Source organism: Urocampus carinirostris, chromosome 13 (genome assembly GCF_059441175.1).
Source record: "Urocampus carinirostris isolate Australia breed hairy pipefish chromosome 13, RoL_Ucar_1.0, whole genome shotgun sequence".
In the NCBI taxonomy this organism is placed as follows: Eukaryota; Metazoa; Chordata; class Actinopteri; order Syngnathiformes; family Syngnathidae; genus Urocampus; species Urocampus carinirostris.
Window position 1 is genome coordinate 4,203,599 of NC_142361.1, and position 8,420 is coordinate 4,212,018.

An 8,420-nucleotide genomic window follows, 5' to 3' on the forward strand; every position below is an offset into this window, starting at 1 on the left:
TCAGGTTAATTGGCCGATTCAAATTGTCCCTAGGTATGAATGAGCAAGTGAGTTGTCTGTCCCTGTGTGCCCTGCGATTGGCTGGCAACCAGTTCAGGGTTTCCCCTGCCCACTGCCCGAAGATAGCTGGGATGGGCTCCAGCACCCCTGCGACCCTACTGAGGATAAGCGATGCAGATAATGGATGGATGGATGGGGTTTTTAGGGGTTTTTAAGGGTTATTGTTCTATCTTCGTTATTCATTATCCATTATCCGTTATCGGTCAGTTCATTATACGCTACAAAGCCTAGGAGCCGGGACACTTACTCTCAGCCAAAAGGCTAAGCTAAGGTCCTAGCCCTAAAGCCTTGCTGCGATCATTGCGAATGCACCGTTCCCGGAGGTACTGCAATACCGGGCCGATGCGTGGAGTGGACAGAGCAAGCTCTTATTCCATCTCCGGAATGCAAAAATCAAAAGGCCAGGCCTGGATGTATCCGCACAAAATGTATTTTTTGCTCTAGAGATTTCTTTGAATCAAGATATGGTATAGAACAGCTCTAAGTGTCACCTTCATTACAACTCAAGTTTGACTGTACATTGAAGTGTTTAAATGTTGTGACCATGGTTAGATAGAAAGATACTTTATTCATCCCCGTAGGGAAATTCACACTTCCAGCAGTCTCCCTTGTTGTTTATTAACCGATTAACATGATGCCCTCGGGGTGCTTGTTGTAGTCTAGCCACGGAGTGGATGACGTCACACGCTAGTCATAAAGCAGGGTTGGGTAGGGTTACTTTAACTGGATTACATTCAACCACTTTTGGATTACTCCAATACCAAATATGCTAATAGAAGACAAAATAAACTAAATATGAATAAAATTTATGACTCACAACACGTGGTAAGCTTTTTCTCCTGGCTTTGATCTCTTTGATCGCCGGCAAAACTAACATAAAATGCGACAGTAACAAAATGAAAATAAATCCAAACAGCTTGCCAACATCATTTCTGACGTTCCATGTATTCCGTTACTCTCCAAGCCTGTACAAAATTTAGTAATTTTATTCATATTTAGTTTATTTTGTCTATTATTAGCATATTTGGTATTAGAGTAATCCAAAGGTAATTGGAAGTAATCCAGTTAAAGTAACCCTACCCAACCCTGTCCAATAGTTTGACGTCCCAGCAGCAGATGGACATCTTTGTGCCCAGGGACACACCACCTTGTGTTAGTGAATCCACCTCCTCTCCGCTTCCCGCAGGCTTTGGCGTCTCTGTCTAACAGCGCTGAAGCCGGTTAGCTCCAGATAGATCCGGTCTGGGTAGCTCTGGGTGGCTACACGTTAGCGTCCGTGATGCTAAACGTGACCCACGTTTCCGTAAAACACAGCAACTGCACTCCCTGTGCGCTTTAATGTTTTTCACCAGCACAGCCAGTTCGTCGGTCTTATTTGGTATAGAGTTCACATTTAACATGATTACGGACGGTACCGAAGACTTATAGCGCCGCTAGCCGCTTAGCTAGCTCCAGCTCTTCATCCACGATAGGCCCCCTCGTCATGCCGGCACGGGGATTCTTCAGGGCAAGGAGTTACTCCAATTGACACATTTTTGTGCGTTAAAACCCATGTCCATAGGATAGAAAGTAATCCAAAGTGTAGTTGTCAAACGGGACGAAAAACACCGAAGATAGAAGTAGACAATAAAACAATTAATCACAAAAAGTGCGAGATAACAGTGGAGCTGCTGGAAAGGCTGCCGCTTGGCGGCGGCGCCGCTTTCCAAGTGTCCTTTTGGGTTCTACAAATGGCCATTTTTGGAAACGCCAAGAGCTACAAAAGTGAGTAGAATACTAATGGTTATTTTTTTCGATTGCGATTAACCTTGAACTGGTACCAGATGAAGCTTAATGCTTTTGTCCCTGCTGTTTTCCAGCTAAGATGCCCATGACACACTCATCTGCATGCATGCTATTGCAAAATAATTCAGGTAAAAATAAATACCTCTGATTTCTGTGTGTTACACCTTCTATTAAACAATGTTAGTAGCACTTGCAGTTATTATTTCAGTTGGGGGCAGAATGTCAGAAGATTACTTTTCAAAAGAGACCAAAAACGTCAAGATTTTACAAGATTGACAAGGGGTTTTAAGGTCCCGATACAAAATGACTGCACCGATAGCTCCCGTCGTCATAGTGTTGTCTCTCCAAGTGGCCTTAATACATGTTGCTGTTCTTGACTTCTGGACGCCTGTCTCGAATCAACCCAGGACTTATTATTTAAGTCTTTTGTTAATTTCCCATTGTCACCAATAAACTTTTGAGCGCTGCTCATTGGTCCGCTTTTTGGTCCAACCCGCAAATTCGAACACCAAACTCACAAAAAAAAGATTCAACTGTTTGAGTGTTTCCAAAAATGCATGTACTTGCTCGTTTAGAGAGTCATTTTACTAGCATAAAAAAATCACCCTTTCTAATGTTGTAATGTGAAGCAAGTAAAATATAAAGAAGTACTAAAGGTAGCTTATTATTTTGAAGCCACTAAAGGATGCCAACATCCACGCAAACCCATTGTGGCAGGGGTCTGGAATCATTCTCACCCAAGGAACCATGAAAGTAAAAATATTTTGAGAGCTACACCACAAGACAAAATTCATAAAAACTGTCAAATGTACTCTCACACAGTAAATTACTTGTAGATAATTATTACCAGTCACTGATACCTACTGCAAGTGCTGTACTTTTGGTGCTCTTAAAATTGTCCTACATACTAATGGGCATGTCCCTACTGTGGACTGATTTTTCGTCATTAAGAGCGAATAAATCAACATTTTCAATGATCATCTTTCTCATCACACTTCACTTATTTTTTTTACGATACACCACTTCAGGTAAGAAAACCTGCAAGCAATGTTCTTGCTATGTATTGGACCGTGAACTGTTTGATCTTTTCTTCTTTCCTAGCCACACCATGCTATAAGCAGAGTAAATAAAATCTTTGAGCATATTGACAATACAACCTTCCCTAGCAAGGCTGCAATGCTTACATGCATTTTGAAGCCCTGCAGCACACACAGGACGCCTGGCACTCTGACCAGTCAGATCATTTGCAGTGGATTTTGACAAGTGAGTTAATAATATTTCAAGCAGGTAGCATAATACGTGTGCACGTTTGTCTGCTGTTGTGTTTAAATCCCCTCCCCCAAGTACTGTGCTGCCGAGTACCTACATTAAAGCATCACCTGCGTGTGGACACAAAAGCATTTTTGGGTGGCATTTCCCTTTTAGGTAGGGTTAGTCACCCTGACATACCAAATTGCTCGTAAAATATTGAGATCCTGGTCAAATTACTACTGGCCCGAGAGAGTAGAATGTCTTTTTGGGAAATCAGTTGAGTAAGTTTTTTGGGGGGAAGTTTTCACACCTGGGGTAACCTATCCTGTAAAAAATGGTCAGCTTAAATGAAGTCAGCTTTTTTTTTTAAACTACCTGACATGCCTGTGAAAGATGGTGGTCAACATCTAAACTCCTTCGCCCTTTACATGGGTTGACGTACGCACCAACAAAAATCAAACAAAAAGATATACATACTTAGATCCCAATAAGGAAATTATCACACTTGTTCTGCTTGCAGGTGATATAATACGTGTTTGTCTCTGTATTTTATCAGGCTCTTCATATTCAACCAATCCATTTTGTGAACACATTTACTACCTTCTTAATAAAATGTGATTTTTTTCAAAAAATTTTTTTGTAATTTTTTAGTTTGGGAGGAGTCAAAACGTGTCCATCAGCTATCACAGTTCATCGGTAACTCATTTATTGCTGTAAACCAGGAGAAGCTGCACTAACTTCATCAAATCGGTGGTCTTGAAATTAAAAAAAACAAAAAACATTTTTGTATCCCAGAATGGTGAAAACAAAAACATTTACACCGATCTTGAATTTGCTTGTGTGTAACAACAACAATATGTTGTGTTTGCATAAATAGTACCACACTGTGCTTTTAACATGCTAAAGAATATGTTTAAAGGGATTCTAAAGGTCCCTCTTTTTTTTCAATTAGTTACAAAATTTGTATTGTTCCATCCCACAATAAAGCAGATATGTTCCAAAATATTGAATGCGCCATGGCTCTTGAGGAATGGGATGCCCCTTCGACACAGTGGATGTGGTAGGAGAGAGGAGGATAATGGCTAAGCTATCATCCATTTCTCGGAACATCTCCCATCACCTTGCAGGACACCGTATATGCTTTAAAGAGCTCTTTCAGTGTCAGAATGCTTCACAACAAGTGCGTGAACGAGCGGTTCCACAGGTCCTTCCTTCCTGCAACCGTCAGACTGTATAATAAGCAGTGCTCTCAATATACTGCACACCCTCCATGACTTTACACATTACTGGGCGCAGCATTGGCTCATAAGGTAAAGCGCTCCTCTTGGGATCAAGAGGTCGCAGGTTCGATTCCCGGCTCCTATATGTCGAAGTGTCCTTGGGCAAGACACTGAATCCCCAATGCCTAATACCCCAATAGCAGGTAGTTGCCTTGAATGGCTGACGCTGCTATCGGTTAGTTAGTGTGTAAAAGGGAAAAGTTTGAAGCACATTGTAAAGCGCTTTGGGGGGTCTTCATTGACTTGAAAAGCGCTATATAAATGCAAACCATTTACATTTGCCCAATGTTGCACACCAATCCTTGGAAATATTCTGGTTTTGATTTTTTATATATATTTTTTGAATACTCCTTGTCCATATTTTAGATATATTTTTTAGCTGTTATTCATTCATTCAGTCTTTTACTGTTGTAACAAAATACATTTTCCCATTGTCTGGAAATTCATATAATATTGTCTAGACAGCTCCCCATGAGCATGCGGGCCCCTGAAGGCTTCCAGTTTTGATAAACGTGTCTTTATAGTCCTGCCCGGCTAGCAGTCGGCTAGCTGGCTTGCCTGCTGTTCTCATTGTTTTTTCTCCAGGCTGGGTTTGTGTTTGTTGCTGCTGTGGCATGCGGTTATCCTGGCTCATCATTTTTCCGTCAGCCAGGCTCCTGTTTTTATCTGCCAACCAGTCCTGGTTCGTCCTTTATGACAGCCAGGTAGCCTGACCTGTCCTTGCTGGTTCGCACCCTCTTAGCTCTGGCCGTGTTATTTTTGCCAGTTCAGAATTTGTTGTACCATTGCTGCACCCATCTGCGACACAACACCTAGACATTCTCCACAAAAACTACCAAAACCTGGCTCAAAAATCCTTTTTGACTAACATGTAAATCAATAGGGTGACTGGCTTGCCAGGGTGCTGGTGTTCTTCACATGACGTCAAAGACGAGACAGATGGTCTTCAAAATGTATTATCTCGTAAAATAATTTGAATTTACCAATATATATATATATATATATATATATATATATATATATATATATATATATATATATATATATATATATATATATATATATATATATATATATAGTGCAAAAAAAAAACATGTACTCTCTGATATGTTTTAGAATTTGGGAATCCCTTTAAAGCCTGTCGTAAACTAGCAACATGTTTCCATTAACTTAGTAGCTCCAAGCTAGGATTGCTTTGGTCTTCTCTAAAAGAAGCTTTTCCCATGCCAAAAAACTATAATCCTAATTTTGTACCTCAAATCTTATATCTCAATAACCTTCTCTAAACCTACTGATAATTAGCTTATTTTTTTGCAATGAAACAATTTTTTTTTTTTTGAGTCTGAATAATGCTCCTTTTTTGGGAAAAAAAAAAAGTTGTATACCCTCTATGCCCAACATTTTTTTTTTGTGTGACGAAAACAGATGTAGCCTTCTTGCAAGACGGTAAATTAGCATCTCCATATGTACTGAACATTTGCCTATAATCATTTATAATTAAGATATAATTTCCACGGTAAATGTTACCATTGTCCCATTATTTGGTGAAATTTTGTGTTGTCTTATTTCTGCCTGTGGAAGCATCAAGTGCTTACAGCTTTAAATCCAAAAGCTGTACAGTTGCGGAGCAGGTGAAAGCCATGGAGTGCTCACTAAGTCATTCGTTATCCGACTGGTTGATCATGGCGTCACATTAAAAAATATCAGCCTCTCAATCACCCTATTGGTTGATTGGCATGCCATTTCGATGACAACTGATTTTCACAGGTCACAAATCAAGGACAATGCCAGTCTTATGTCATGTTTGCAGAGGTTGACCCATGGAAGTCAGAATAGAGGCAGATGTCATTAACAAAGGAAGGTAGGTATTGACAAAAAAAACAGGAAGAAATTGAGCCAACCAGTCTTGAGACCACAAAAACAAAATTAAAACTAGAATTTCGGTCTCCCGCCCCCCTTTCTTTGCCTTGCTGTCTCTTAGGGAGTAGAGATAGAGATGAGAGGATCCCCAGTCCCCTCGCTCTCTCCACTTTAGTCGCCTCTTACGACACACAGTGGACCACGGTGGGATAATTCTCACACCTCCCAGCAGGAGAGGGCCCCTCACCTCACCACAGGACTTGGGTGCCGAGGTGCTTAACTTGTTTGGGTGTTTGGGCATTTGGGTTGGGCATCGTCCAAAATATTGTGTGTGTATTTTTTGCTACTTTTCCCTTTTTTTCTCTGTTTTTGTGTTGTGTTTGTCTTGCTGTCGGTCACCCCTCTCGAGGGATATGACCAGGGTAGATAGATAGCCTTGACACAAAACTTGGTTAATAACACACCCAGTGGCTTAAAGTACTAACATGTACATTTTCACGAAAAATGGTTTAGCTGTTACGTAGCCTATAAGCCACATACAAACACGCACACATAAGAAGACAAATCAGAAGTTTTTGAAACTGCTCCTCCGCATTGAAAGGAGCCAGTTAAGGTGGGTCAGGCATCTGATGATGACTTGTGGACACCTCCTTCAGGATGTGTTCCGGGCATGTCCCACCGGCAGGAAGCCCCGGGGACAACCAAGGACACCAAGAGACTACATCTCAGGTGACCCTGGCAATGTCTCTGGATCCCGTTAGATGAGTTGGATAAAATACTTGGGATAGGGAGGTCTGGGGTTCCCTGCAGAGGCTGCTGCCCCCACGACCTGACCCAGGTTGAGCGGAAGATGGATAGATGGATAATTAATGACATTGAGCACAAAATAAATTGATAATTTTAGAAATGTATCATTGTACAATATTATAAAGTCTTTTTTACATGACAGTGAACATTTAACTCATTTACACAGTTAACTTTTTTATCCCAAGCAACGAAGAATTCCTGAAAAATGCAATTACTTACTATTCAGTGCTATAAATTCATTATAAATTGTAACTTTTAAAATGTTTTAACCAATTTAGACTGAATGAGCGGAACATTTCAGACAGCGATTATTGAAGCAAATTAGCCTAAATCTCTAGAGATCTCATAATCATCTTTCATTCCCCCGCTCTGCGTTCCTCTCTCATATATCTGCAGTCTGTGTATAAATTGCGGTAAGAAGAGTCTCCCGGTGTGTTTCAGGTGTGCATCTACAATGCTCAAAACTCTAAATAACCATGTTCTTTGTGTGCCGAAAACCTGAAGAATGTTTTTTGTATAGATCCTACGCCGCCTCATGCGTCTTCTACACCACCCCCTGCAGCCACTATGCTGCCACCTGCAGCTTCTCCTGCATCATCCGTAGGGTCATCAAGGAGCAATAAAGCGCTTTGTGAACCTGTGTAGTCATTCATCATCATCTGTATCACATACTACTGCGCATATTTATTATGACTATTATGATAGTTTATCATTTTTCTTTTCAAAGTATTTATTACATGTTGATTAGCCTAGAGTTTAATGTCTAATGTTGTTGCATACAATGTTTTCACAACGTTGATATCAATGACAATAAAGACAATTGAATTCAGAAGTGAAACAATTGAACACAATGCCAACAAGTAGCTACATTCTAGGAGTTAAATCATATCAATTGTTTCGAGTAAATGAATGAGTGACTTGTCAATGCCCGGTAACATACTTTCTGGCGTCTTGTAGTATCAGTGGTGGGGCACCAGGTTCTGAAAAATTTCTGAACCAAGTGCTGTGAATTATATTGTATCCATCAATACTTCCAATAATAATCGTTATAATAAATCCAAATTGTCACATTACTATAAACTTCTGTGCCTGCACATCTTTGACGACCTCTCCTGGTCTGCCAACATCAGGGCTGCTGTGGCTAAGACCCAGCAGCTACCCAACTTACAAAGAGACAGCCTATTGAGCCATTTTGTTTGTGACACATCAATAATTCAGATGGGTGTAAAATGAACATTCACACCACGAGCTACTTTACATTTAACTACAATAAACTGCAAGTAAGCACTAAAATATCAAATCCTATGATTGTTGTAATTCAATTGCAACTATATTGTGTGTGTGTGATTTGTTTATATATATATATATATATATATA

General features: G+C 40.2%; 1 pseudogene; it reads right to left on the reverse strand.

Moving 5' to 3' along the window:
- Positions 1-368: 368 nt before the first annotated feature.
- LOC148353522 (U2 spliceosomal RNA) lies at positions 369-458 on the reverse strand (annotated as a pseudogene).
- Positions 459-8,420: the final 7,962 nt, after the last annotated feature.